The sequence below is a fragment of the Papaver somniferum genome, chromosome 8 (genome assembly GCF_003573695.1).
Source record: "Papaver somniferum cultivar HN1 chromosome 8, ASM357369v1, whole genome shotgun sequence".
Lineage (NCBI taxonomy): Eukaryota > Viridiplantae > Streptophyta > Magnoliopsida > Ranunculales > Papaveraceae > Papaver > Papaver somniferum.
Window position 1 is genome coordinate 34,088,701 of NC_039365.1, and position 13,538 is coordinate 34,102,238.

Below are 13,538 nucleotides of genomic sequence, written 5' to 3' on the forward strand. Positions count from 1 at the left end.
TGAGTATAACAGTTCACGGCTTGTTGTATTCTTGGTAGAACTATTCACAAAGGACTGACTTATGTATTGGTATGACTTTTATTAGTGAAACCGATCTTAAGTAATCACCTGAGATGGTATGATCGGGTTTGTGATTTTATGTCTGACCAAATATGGGAAAGGGGAACCGATCCTAGTAAGAGGTGCAGTACGTCACAAAGGGGAACTGATCCTTGTATGAGGTGCAACAAAGTTTATAGCAAAAAAGGGAACTGATCCTATGAACATGTGCAACACGTTTTTAGGCAAAGGGGAACCGATCCTATGTACATGTGCAACACATATAAGTTAGGTACCATATATATGTGGGGAACCAATCCTAGTACCTAGTCAACTGAATTTTGGAAAGCTAGTGTGACTATGCACAATACTCACATGGAAGGTAGAATCGAAACTTGTTTTGGTAGAACCGTTAAACCCATGATTGTGATTGAATGTTATTTGATCAATCACATAGTTCTTGAAAGTCAGATTAACCAATTCTAAACTTGTTTGGAAGTGTGGCAAATCGGTTTCAAGGTTGTAAGTGTGAAAGAGAACTTGCAAAGTAAGGATGCCGACATACTTTGACGACGTACTGTGATTGTTTATTTCTTTAATTGTTCAAAGTTATTCCTTAATAGCTAACGGAAGAGAATCCCAGGATCGAAACATAAATAAGTTAAAAATCTTTTAATTAATAATTAACTTCATTTTTAGGAAAATAAGAATTAGTAATGTGCATTTACTAATTATAGATTTTCTGAGAGATTTCGATCATTATTTTTGGACAGAGCATTTCCAGGAGTTATGGAAACCGAATTTGTGCTTTAATGAATATCTTGAGAATATTTTCGGTTTTGGAAATTCCTTGGTGTCCAAACTTCCTTGTCTATAAATACTTGAAGTTTGCCTTTCTAGCAAACTAATCCTTCGTAACAACAAGCTTCCTCTTTGTTGTGTTGTTACTGGTGTAGCCGCCTATTCGGAGAGGAGAGTAACCTAATTAGGCGAAATCTCTTACGACCGCTGATAGACACATTTTTGTGTCTAATTTATCTCGATTCTATATATTGATAGTGCTCATTTTTGTACTTATTATGGTGTTTTATGTGTGTGTAGGTATTTTTGGCCAATAAACATTTTTGGAAAAATCGGCTCGAAAAGTTGCGCGGGGCACCCCGGAGGACACTTGCTATTCGGACCCCTCAAATGGATAAGGGGTAACCAATTACTAAGGGGTGACCAATTACTAAGGGGTAACCTAATTACTAAGGGGCATCCATTTCCAGACAGCTGCTAAAGGGACACCCGAACTGGATAGGGGGAGGTCATCCCCTAGCTTTTGAAAAACTGAAATTAGCGGGAAAATTTGCAGCGAGAACACAGAATTAGGGTTGGATTATTGAACGGGTATTAACGAGATTCAATCACCATATTTTAATGGGATGGACTTGAATTAACTAAACAGGCCTGGTATGATGTTTTTGATCGAATAACTTGGGCTGGATAATCCGGATTTCGTTAAACAGGGAAGGTTAGTTTTCGGTTTGAACATGGAAAGAATTGGACGAGATTCTATCTGAATTTTTGTCGCAGTTTCAGTGGGAATGACTTGGTTTTGGCCTGTGATGACAAAATATGGTTGGTAATGAGTTGGATACGTAAAAAGGATAAGTTTATCTCAATTATTCTCAAAACAGAGAAAGAACAAATATTCTCGGCTTTTTGGATATATATGGAAGTTACGTGAAGGTATGGAGAAGATATTCCCCAAGAATTATCTCTATCAAGTTTGGACGGAGTTTAGGAAAGAATTGAACAAGGCAGAGACGTGTAGGAGAGAAACAAAAGCCGAAACTTTGGTTGAAAGGCAGGGAAAGATTCTCGGGATTTATTCGGCTGTGGTGTATAAAAAGAAGCGGTGGGAGTCTGAAAAAGGGTATCAAACACTTTGGGGGTCGTTTGGAGTAGTTGCAGAAGAGAAACAAAAGTTGCAAAGAAGTTCTACATCACCAGCAGAACGAGGAAGAAGAAGATAGCAAAACCGTCGGCTAATCTTTCATATATTGTAACAGTTTTGTAACAATTATTTCAGTAAGGGTTTTCTTTGCAACAGCAGCCTCTGTAACAGCGAGTTCTGTAACAATTATATCTGTTACAAACTCGTTGCTTTATTAGTTTTCTCTTGTTTTTCACCCTTTTGAGCTATGAACACCTATTTTGAGTACGTGATTAACATGAGGAGCTAAACGCCATTGCTGAGGCGACGGAGGAAGCCATTTTTCCAATTATTATGTGGTAAATTCTATTTAATTTAATTTTCGTAATTTTTTTATGATTATTTGCACTGAACTGAAATCGAATATATGATTCTGATTAAGTGGTTGTGTTCTCAATTGATGGGTCATTCTTAGGTTAAGTCCTTTGAAGGTCCATGCTTTCGATTTACAACTATTGTTTTGAGTATCTACTTGTCTAGGCGAAAATATTAGAATCACTGTAAACGTAAAGAGTTGCATAAATATTGACTAGATTAAATCACATAAAAATTGGAGATTGGTGGAATCCTGAGTCTCAGTGCTTTTTATGTCTTGATAACAATTTCTCTTTAAGTTTTCTATTTTAATTTGAGTCTAAAATCGAGTCCACATAATCCGAGTTGAACGAACTTTACTACCACTTAAAAACTACATCAATTTTTGGCGCCGTCGACGCGGATTTGTATTAGGTTTTAGGTTTTAGATTTATTTTTATTTTTGTTCTTTTTTACGCCTTTGGTATTTTTTGATTCTTTTCAGATTTCGAGCGAAGCTACAAGGAAAAAAAAGTGCTATAAAAGGAAAGCATCGCCAAAGAAGGAAAGAAAAGAGGAATCCGAAAGGAGTGAAGAAGAAGATTTTGTATATAGTTATTTTGTTTTATTTTTAGAAACTGTAAATAGGGTTTTATTTTTTGTAATTTTTCTTTTTATTTTTGGACACTTTTTGGACTTTATTTTTGGAATGGGACATTATTATTTTTAAACCCTAAGGAAGGGTTGGTTTAAATAAAAAACTGTGTGCAGAGAAGGACGGTGATTACGATATCGCCTCGGCCCTTCGGGTTCGTACATGACATAGGAGTCGTGGACCGAGTCGACTTCAGCGGTTCTTCGCCCGTCTGGTACGGGAGGTAAGTTTTTCGAAACACCCGCGAATCCCCTGTCAGCGGGTTTACTGTATTCCTTCGTTTGCATATATGTTGAGGACTTGAAAACGGCTGCTTTAATTTCCTAGTAAAGGGCAAGGACTGGCCATACAAGATAAGGGTTCGGATTTCATCACCGTTCTCTTCTTACCCGCCTTAGGAAAACGAAACCAAACGTGAACCTAAGCCTAAAATTTTGACTAGAACGAGACCTATAGGGTAACGAGCTTAATAGGAAAGTCGTTCGCAAAATATTGGTTACTCTTTTGAGCATACTTCGAAGTTCATGATGGTTTCTGTGAGTTGAATGCGTGACTGCGCCGCCTTGTAACCGGTGAGGCCTTGGGTATCAAAGATCCACTGAGCTTCCCTCGCCTCGATTCAACTTACTCTGACTCGGATTGATTCAGAGGGGTTTGCTCAGATTGTAACGAGTTCCTTTTCGAAAGAATAGAAGCTGGTCTAGAAACAATCTAAGTTGAACCATCATGCTTTTTGTTTGCTAGAAAATTAGGTTTGATTTGGTTGAGTCAGCCTTGTTTTGTGATTGCATAGAATCCCAAATATTCCGATAGTGCCAGCAATGGCAACCTTGAAAGCTTTGTTGAACCCAACTAGGACTACTCATCCTTCTTGTATCAGGTTAGCCGAAACTGAAGCAAATTATGAACTTAGGCCTGGGACCCTACAGATGCTCCCAATATTTTTAGGGAAAGAAAATGAAAACCCATACTTCCATGTTAGGGATTTTGAGGAAATTTGTAGTACCCTAAAGATTAGAGACCTTGATGATGATGCTTTGAAACTTAGGTTATTTCCTTTTTCCCTGAAAGATAAAGCCAAATCGTGGCTATATAGTTTGGCTTCCGGTTCAATAGAAACATATGAACAACTTACATCTGCCTTTTTGAACAAGTTTTTCCCTAGGCACAAAACATCGTCTATTAGGACGCAAATCTGTACATTTTCTCAACAGGAGGGAGAATCGTTATATAGGTATTTGGAAAGGTTCAATGAGTTATTAGCCCAATGTCCTCATCATGGTTTAGAAAAGGTTAGGCTAGTTCAAATCCTTTATGAGGGTTTAGATTATTCGACAACAACCATGGTTGAGTCTCTATGCACTGGTGGTTTTGAAAACCAAACTGTTGATGCGGCGATGGAATTTTTGAATGAAATCGTCGAAAAATACCCAGCAATGGGAATATTGTAGGGAACCCAAGAGAACAATTCTTCTAGGTAGAGGAAACGTTAATAGGGTAGAAGGAGGCTATGAATCAGATGCCAAAATTATTGCTATAGCAAAAAGGTTAGAAGCTTTAGAATTGGGTCACACTAGTGGTAGAGTAGAGCCTTTTTGGGAATGCCAGAATAATAAAGAGAAATCCAATGCTCTCTATAATAACACTAGGTTTGATAACCGTCAGAAGTTTGACCCATATTCAGAAACCTATAATCCTGGTTGGAGAAACCATTCGAACCTTTCATGGTCTAAGGACCAAGGTCAGTTTAGTAATTCTAATGTTCCCCCAGGTTTTGGCTATACTAAGAATACTTCAGGATCAACTCAGTTTCAGAATCAGTATGATAATAAAATCTTAAGTATAGAGGAAACTCTCACCTCGTTTATTCAAAATACTGAAAATATGCGTCAATTGCTTTCACAAAACATAGAAGCTAGTAATAGGATAGGACAAGAACATAGTCAGGCCATTTCTGAATTCAAAGACCAGGTTAGTCTGATCAATGAGTCTCTAAGATAAAAAGGTAAGTTCCCTAGTCAACCGATACCCAACCCTAGAGGAGTTAATGAAGTATGTGCAAAACCATTTAATCAAGTGAATTCCGTCACAACCCTTAGGAGTGGTAAAACGGTAGACAATATGGTAGCCGTGCCTAATAGTGGACATACTGTAGATCCACCTTCTAGTTCCCAAGATGAGCCCCAGAAGGAGCCACTAACTGAAGAAACCGATAAAATTTCTAGTGATGCCAATGTGGTTCCCGACAGGTCTCATTCTGTACCCAAAGCCCCATATCCACAGTTGTTAGCTCCAACAAAGAGAGAGTCGACTTTCAACGAAATACCAGAGATATTTAAGCAGGTAAACATTAACATCCCTTTATTATAAGCGATTAGGCAAATGCCTGCTTATGCCAAGTTCCTTAAGGACCTTTGTACACGAAAGCGTAAGCTTAATGTCCATAAGAAAGCCTTTTTAGCTGGTCAGGTAAGTTCAATCCTTCTGAACCAAACATCCCCTAAGTATAAAGACCCTGGATGCCCCACCATATCTTGTGTGATCGGTAATTATTCAGTAGATAAGGCATTGCTTGACTTAGGAGCTAGTGTGAACTTACTCCCTTATCATGTATACAACCAGCTAGGTCTTGGTAAGTTGAAACCGACTAAAATGACATTGCAATTAGCTGATAGGTCTATCAAAATACCTCGTGGTGTCATAGAGGATGTTCTGATTGAGGTTGATAAATTTATTTATCCAGTGGATTTCGTTTTTCTAGATACTCAGCCTGTTCAGGATCCTAGTGCTCAAATACCGGTGATTTTAGGTCGCCCATTTTTAGCCACAGCTAACGCTGTCATCAACTGTAGGACCGGACTTATGAAAATATCCTTTGGTAATATGACCACTGAACTAAATGTCTTTAATGTTAATAGACAACCTTCCGATGATTTAGAAGAAGTGAATATGATTAGCACTTTAGTTCAGGATCTAACTCAGGATAATTGGGACGACACTTTATTTGGTGATTCCTTAGATGAACTTGATGAGGAAATTCTCTTAAGTCAGTTAGGTGACCAAACTTTTGAACTAGAAGAAGCTCTTGAGTACTTTAAAGACTCTACGGACCCTGAAATTCAAGCAATAGTGCTAGGCCTTACAGAGAGTATTGTTGACCCTAAGTTTGGGGGTAATGAACTAGAAGAAGCTCTTGAGTATTTTAAAGACTCTGAGGATCCAGAAATTCAAGCAATAGTTAGAGGTTTGTCCGAGAATATTGACTACCCTAAGTTTTGGGGTAGTAATGGTCAATTATCCCCATTAGAAGTCCCTAACTTGGGATTCGAGCCTAGTGTACCTGGGGTATTACTTGAGTCACTTCCGACTCCACAACCGGATCCTCCTGATATTGTCTAGGAGGAAATTCTAAAAACTTGTTCGAATGAGTCAATTTGTCAAGACACTCATATGAAGCCCAAATGGGCACAACAGAAAAACTCAGTTGTCTTGCAGGAAACCTTGGATGAGGATGTGCTATGTCTGTTCATTTTTCTGATTTGGTGCAGTTGTCTGATAATTGTGGCAATTTTATTTGCTTTTGTTGACCCACAGTTGTTTCGACTATTGATATATGATTTGAAAGGTAATTAGCCATTTTGTGGTATTTGACGTCTGGCTGAAGACTTTAAACTTAGCACTTCTTGGGAGGTAACCCAATCTCATGCAATATGGTAATATCTTTCCTTATCTCTTTTGCTTCAATGGTAACAGTTTCTCGTTGTTCATGCTTTTAATTTCATCTTTAGAACATTTAGGACAATGTTAGATTTAAGTTTGGGGGTATGGGAGAAACATTTTAGTTGCAATATGAATAAATAAACTCCAGAGCTTAGAAATTTATGCCTATTAAGGATTGCACTAACTAATCTAAGTGGATGGAAGCATTTTGATTGTAGGAGTTGAGGAACCAATCTGATTAGATGGAAACATCTAGAAGAGTCTATTCATAAAAGCACAGAGCTCAGGTGTTAGAAATAACATGATAGTTTCACCATATCTCGTTGAGTCCTTTTCACTTCTATTTTTATTTTATTTTGTTTTTAAACTATGTTTCTCTAAGTGATAGGTGGGGCTCACGATTCAAGTTGTTACCAGTGCTAGGGTGAATTAGAGTGATTGAGTTACAAAAAAAAAACATGATAGTTTCATATGTTTCAAACACGCAGATTTGCGTCCTAATATACGATGTTTTGTGCCTAGGGAAAAATTTGTTCAAAAAGGCAGATGTAAGTTGTTCATATGTTTCAATTGATTCGGAAGCCAAACTATACAACCACGACTTGGATTTATCTTTTAAGGAAAAGGGGAATAACCTGAGTTTCAAAGCATCATCATCAAGGTTTCTAATTTTCAGGGTACTACAAATTTCCTCAAAGTCCCTAACATGGAAATAGGGGTTTTCATTTTCTTTCCCTAAAAAGATTGGGAGCAACTGTAAGGTTCCAGGCTTAAGTTCATAATTTGCTTCAGTTTCAGGTAACTTGATACACGAGGGACGAGTAGTCCTAGTAGGGTTCAACAAAGCTTTCAAAGTTTCCATTTCTGGCGCTATTGGACTATCATGGATTTTCTCCTCAAACGGACGTTCAAAAACGGAATTTTCAAGAATCGGACTTTCTAAATTGAGGTAATCGAGATGCTTAGAACTACTAGGTTTCTCTTTAACAAAACTACCTAGGGCGTCTCTTTTACGTTCAGGCATGCAACAGAATAAGGTAGGGAATTCTATGCAATCACAAAACAAGGTTGACTCAACCAAATCAAACCAAAATTTCTGGCAAACAAAAAGCATGATGGCTCCACTTAGATTGTTTCTAGACCAGCTTCTATTCTTTCGAAAAGGAACTCGTTACAATCTGAGGAAACCACTCTGGAATTAATCCGAGTCAAAGTAAGTTGAATCGAGGCGAGGGAAGCTCAGTGGAGCTTTGATACCCAAGGCCTCACCGGTTACAAGGCGGCGCAGTCACGCATTCAACTCACAGAAACTATCATGAACTTCGAAGTATGCTCAAAAGAGTAACCAATATTTTTCGAACGACTTTCCTATTAAGCTCGTTACCCTATAGGTCTCGTTCTAGTCAAAATTTTAGGCTTAGGTTCGCGTTTGGTTTCGTTTTCCTAAGGCGGTAAAGAAGAGAATGGTGATGAAATCCGAACCCTTATCTTGTATGGCCAGTCCTTGCCCTTTACTAGGGAAGTAAAGCAGCCGTTTTCAAATCCTCAGCATATATGCAAACGAAGGAATACAGTAAACCCGCTGACAGGGGATTCGCGGGTGTTTCGAAAAACTTACCTCCCGTACCAGACGGGCGATGAACCGCTGAAGTCGACTCGGGCCACGATTCCTATGTCATGTACGAACCCGAGGGGCCGAGGCGATATCGTAATCACCGTCCTTCTCTGCACACAATTTATATTTAAACCAACCCTTCCTTAGGGTTTAAAAATAATAATGTCCAAAGTTTAATGTCTAAGTGTCAAAAAAGAAAAGAAAAAATTACAAAAATAACAAATCCTAATACTGTTCTCTCTTTTTTTTCTTTTTTTTTTAATAATATAGACTTAAATTCTAAAACTAAAATAGAAAACTTACTAATAATTATAGCAAACACTGACAAAGTTGATATCAATATTAAAAGACAACTGAGGCTAAGATTCCACTATTTTTTCAAGTTCAAAGTGATTTAATCAAATCTTTATATTTATGCAATTTTCTCATTCATTTTGATTCTAAAACATTGCAACAAGTAGATTTTCAAAAGCAATAATTGTAAATATCAAGTATGAAGCATCAAAAGTCTATAAACTACGCATACTTTGGGGAAGTTTAGAAACAGAACAGAGCTAAGAAAAAATCACAGAGAAGAATAACCGAGTTGCAGTCGAGAGGAAGAAGAAGAACAGAGAACTGTCACCTTTTCTTTCAAACTGTAACGATTTGCCAACAACTATTACTGTTAGTATTTCTTTGTAACACTGCTTTCTGTAACAGTGCGTTTTGTAACAATTACAACTGTTACAAACACGCTGCTTCATATGAATAAATAAAGATTTTAGTTGCAATATGAATAAATAAACTCCAGAGCTTAGAAATTTATGCCTATTAAGGATTGCACTAACTAATCTAAGTGGATGGAAGCATTTTGATTGTAGGAGTTGAGGAACTAATCTGATTAGATGGAAACATCTAGAAGAGTCTATTCATAAAAGCACAGAGCTCAGGTGTCAGAAATAACATGATAGTTTCACCATATCTCGTTAATCCTTTTCACTTCTATTTTTATTTTATTTTGTTTTTAAACTATGTTTCTCTAAGTGATAGGTGGGGCTCACGATTCAAGTTGTTACCAATGATAGGGTGAATTAGAGTGATTGAGTTGCAAAAAAAAAAAAAAAAAAAAAAAAAGACCAGACCAATTAGACCAAACGGATCAAAAAAAAAGGTTGAAAAAAAGAAAAAAAAAAGAGAAAAAAGAAAGTGAATAAAGTCGACCACTGGTTCCCTTGTATATGCCAATTGTGTTGAACTAGAATTAGGATTATCGATCACTGGTTCCCTTGTATATGCCAGTTGTGTTGATATTAGTCAGACTAAGTATCTCAATCCATTAGGATAGGTTCATTTTGACGGAGGCCTTCAGACAGATATGGGAAACGTCGTTCACTTAGTAAACATCAAAACCATTTATGTTTTTCTATTTCCATCTTCTTGATCTATCCATGTGATTAGTTTTGACTCCGGATATTGATGTCCATAGTGCGACTATCTGAGTAGAGCTCTGTCACTTTATATGAATTTTAGTATCCTTGAGTGCAAACTCGTGTACAACAATTGGAATTTCGCATCAGGGTACTTCTTCCTGTAGTCAATAAGTATGCCAACCAAGGAGATTTTTTAGTGCCTTCCAAGGTTCTGTGTAGATATCTAAGGTCTGGAGTAAAGGTTTTGTGGGTATACCTCTTGTAAACCCTCCGGAGACAACACTCCGCCACTAGGGACACTTAGAGGGTTTAAAGGATTATTGCATACGCTAAATGCAATTGACGATGCCTGCGTCAGTGAGTTAAGATTTTATTTTATTTTATTTTTTGCTCGAGGACTAGCAAATAATAAGTTTGGGGGTATTTGATAGACACATTTTTGTGTCTAATTTATCTCGATTTTATATATTGATAGTGCTCATTTTTGTACTTATTATGGTGTTTTATGTGTGTGTAGGTATTTTTGGCCAATAAACATTTTTGGAAAAATCGGCTCGAAAAGTTGCGCGGGGCACCCTCGGAGGACACTTGCTATTCAGACCCCTCAAATGGATAAGGGGTAACCAATTACTATGGGGTAACCAATTACTAAAGGGTAACCTAATTACTAAGGGGGATCCATTTCCAGGAAGCTGCTAAAGGGACACCCGAGCTGGATAGGGGGAGGTCATCCCCTAGCTTTTGAAAAACTGAAATTGGCGGGAAAATTTGTAGCGAGAACACAGAATTAGGGTTGGATTATTGAACGGGTATTAACGAGATTCAATCACCATATTTTAATGGGATGGACTTGAATTAACTAAACAAGCCTGGTATGATGTTTTTGATCGAATAACTTGGGCTGGATAATCCGGATTTCGTTAAACATGGAAGGTTAGTTTTCAGTTTGAACATGGAAAGAATTGGACGAGATTCTATCGGAATTTTTGTCGCAGTTTCAGTGGGAATGACTTGGTTTGGACCTGTGATGACAAAACATGGTTGGTAATGAGTTGGATACGTAAAAAGGATAAGTTTATCTCAATTATTCTCAAAACAGGGAAAGAACAAATATTCTCGTCTTTTTGGATATATATGGAAGTTACGTGAAGGTATGGAGAAGATATTCCCCAAGAATTATTTCTATCAAGTTTGGACGGAGTTTAGGAAAAAATTGAACAAGGCGGAGACGTGTAGGAGAGAAACAAAAGCCGAAACTTTGGTTGAAAGGCAGGGAAAGATTCTCGGGATTTATTCGGCTGTGGTGTATAAAAAGAAGCGGTGGGAGTCTGAAAAAGGGTATCGAACACTTTGGGGGTCGTTTGGAGTAGTTGCAGAAGAGAAACAAAAGTTGCAGAGAAGTTCTACATCACCAGCAGAACGAGGAAGAAGAAGATATGAAAACCGTCGGCTAATCTTTCATATATTGTAACAGTTTTGTAACAATTATTTCAGTAAGGGTTTTCTTTCCAACAACAGCCTCTGTAACAGCGAGTTCTGTAACAATTATATCTGTTACAAACTCGTTGCTTTATTAGTTTTCTCTTGTTTTTCACCCTTTTGAGCTATGAACACCTATTTTGAGCACGTGATTAACATGAGGAGCTAAACCCCATTGCTGAGGCGACGGAGGAAGCCATTTTTCCAATTATTATGTGGTAAATTCTATTTAATTTAATTTTCGTAATTCTTTTATGATTATTTGCACTGAACTGAAATCGAATATATGATTCTGATTAAGTGGTTGTGTTCTCAATTGACGGGTCATGCTTATGTTAAGTCCTTTGAAGGTCCATGCTTTCGATTTACAACTATTGTTTTGAGTATCTACTTGTCTAGGCGAAAATATTAGAATCACTTTAAACGTAAAGAGTTGCATAAATATTGACTAGATTAAATCACATAAAAATTGGAGATTGGTGGAATCCTGAGTCTCAGTGCTTTTTATAATCTTGATAACAATTTCTCTTTAAGTTTTCTATATTAATTTGAGTATAGAATCGAGTCCACACAATCCGAGTTGAACGAACTTTACTACCACTTAAATACTACATCAACCGCTCAGTTTAAAGTCTTCTTTGGGATTGAGAAGCTCTAGCGTGTACCGTTGGTGGGAAACTAGATAGTTGCGGTTTATCTTTTGTTTTCATTGATTTGATTGACTAACGGTGGTTGAACTTTGATTGCACCTAGTTTGTTTATGCTTGAGAATCTTCTCTTCTGATATAAGATTCATTCAAACTAGTTCAGAGTTTCAACAGGGATCTTTATACTGTTGTTAGTTCTAAAGACGATCTTGTGATAATCCATTGTTAACAGACTCCGTTCTGTGCATGATTGATCACAAGAGATTCAAGTGATTGTGTGCAGGTTATTATTGAAGATCTAAGAAGATTTGAAGACGTAGAAGATACTGAAGATTTCTGACTTGTGGGTTCATAATCTTTGGTGTGCACAATACTTGTTTCGGTAAAAGAGGATCCAATTAATAATCAGTTTATCCTCGTGATAGATTGGATTGATTAATTGAGTATATCGGCATCTACACAAATCTTTGGATTAATAGTATTGTTGTCTTAATCTTAAACGATTACTTCGGTAATTGAACATAAGATAGATCTAAGGACCTGGCCAAGGAGTTTATGTTAAGATAAACAGAAGAGCCTTTTTCCGACTCATATCACTTGGTTGAATAGAGTTGATACCAAACATAGTTGTTGTTGCTTTACTGTTTGGAATACGACCCAAAGGAATTATTCCAAGTACGTGACTTATTCATAGGTCTGAGCGTGGGAATACAGACGGAACTAGGTGAACTATAGTTTTAGTTGCTTGGGTGTAATTTTGTGTAGCGTCTTAATCCTGAGAGTATTCAATTCTGGACAAGGTCCAGGGGTTTTTCTGCATTTGCGGTTTCCTTGTTAACAAAATCTTGTTGTGTCATTTACTTTATATTTCCATATTATGATTGTTTATTATAATTAAAGTAAATTACACAAACATTAATTCCTATTTACTTGATAAGTGAATCCTATTGTGTTTGGTTAAGTCCGAACCTTTTTATCAAGTAACATACTTCGTTATTGTATTGTCTCGATCTCGTATCCACAGACGATCACACGAAGTATGAACCGATTAGCTATATTGTCTCGACTCGGTACACAGACAATCACTTTCGAAGAAAGGACTTATAGGTAGGAAAAGTTTTAGCTTATGGTATATTTGGGTACCCTCGTCTTTTCAATTGGTATCAGAGCAGACAAACACGAAAATATCTAACAATCTGTGGTTGGTGTAATACAACCTATAAGAATGAACTCGAGTTATCAAGAATCGATTCAATTAACGTACCGCCAAGATTTTACGGAACAAACTATCTATGGTGGAAATCTACTATGAGATCTTTTCTTCAATCACGAGACTTTAATACTTGGCTATTAGTCGTTGATGGTTATATTCGTCCAAAGATAAAAAAAAATTAGAAACTGAGTTTAAACGCTTAGTAGATTTTTCGAACGAAGAAAAGGCACTTGCAAAGCAGAATTCAGATGGTTTGAATGCTATTATTCATGCTGTAAGTCGTGATTTACAACATCATGTGTCAACGTGTCAAACTTCAAAAGAATCTTGGGATAATCTTCATATCGTATTCGAAGGAAATTTATCAGAGAAAGAAGTTAGACTTTAAACTCTCACTTCTGATTGGGAAAACCTTCGAATGGATGACAACGACACTTTTGAAGAGTTTCATATTAAACTCTCTGAGATAATTAATGCTTCTTT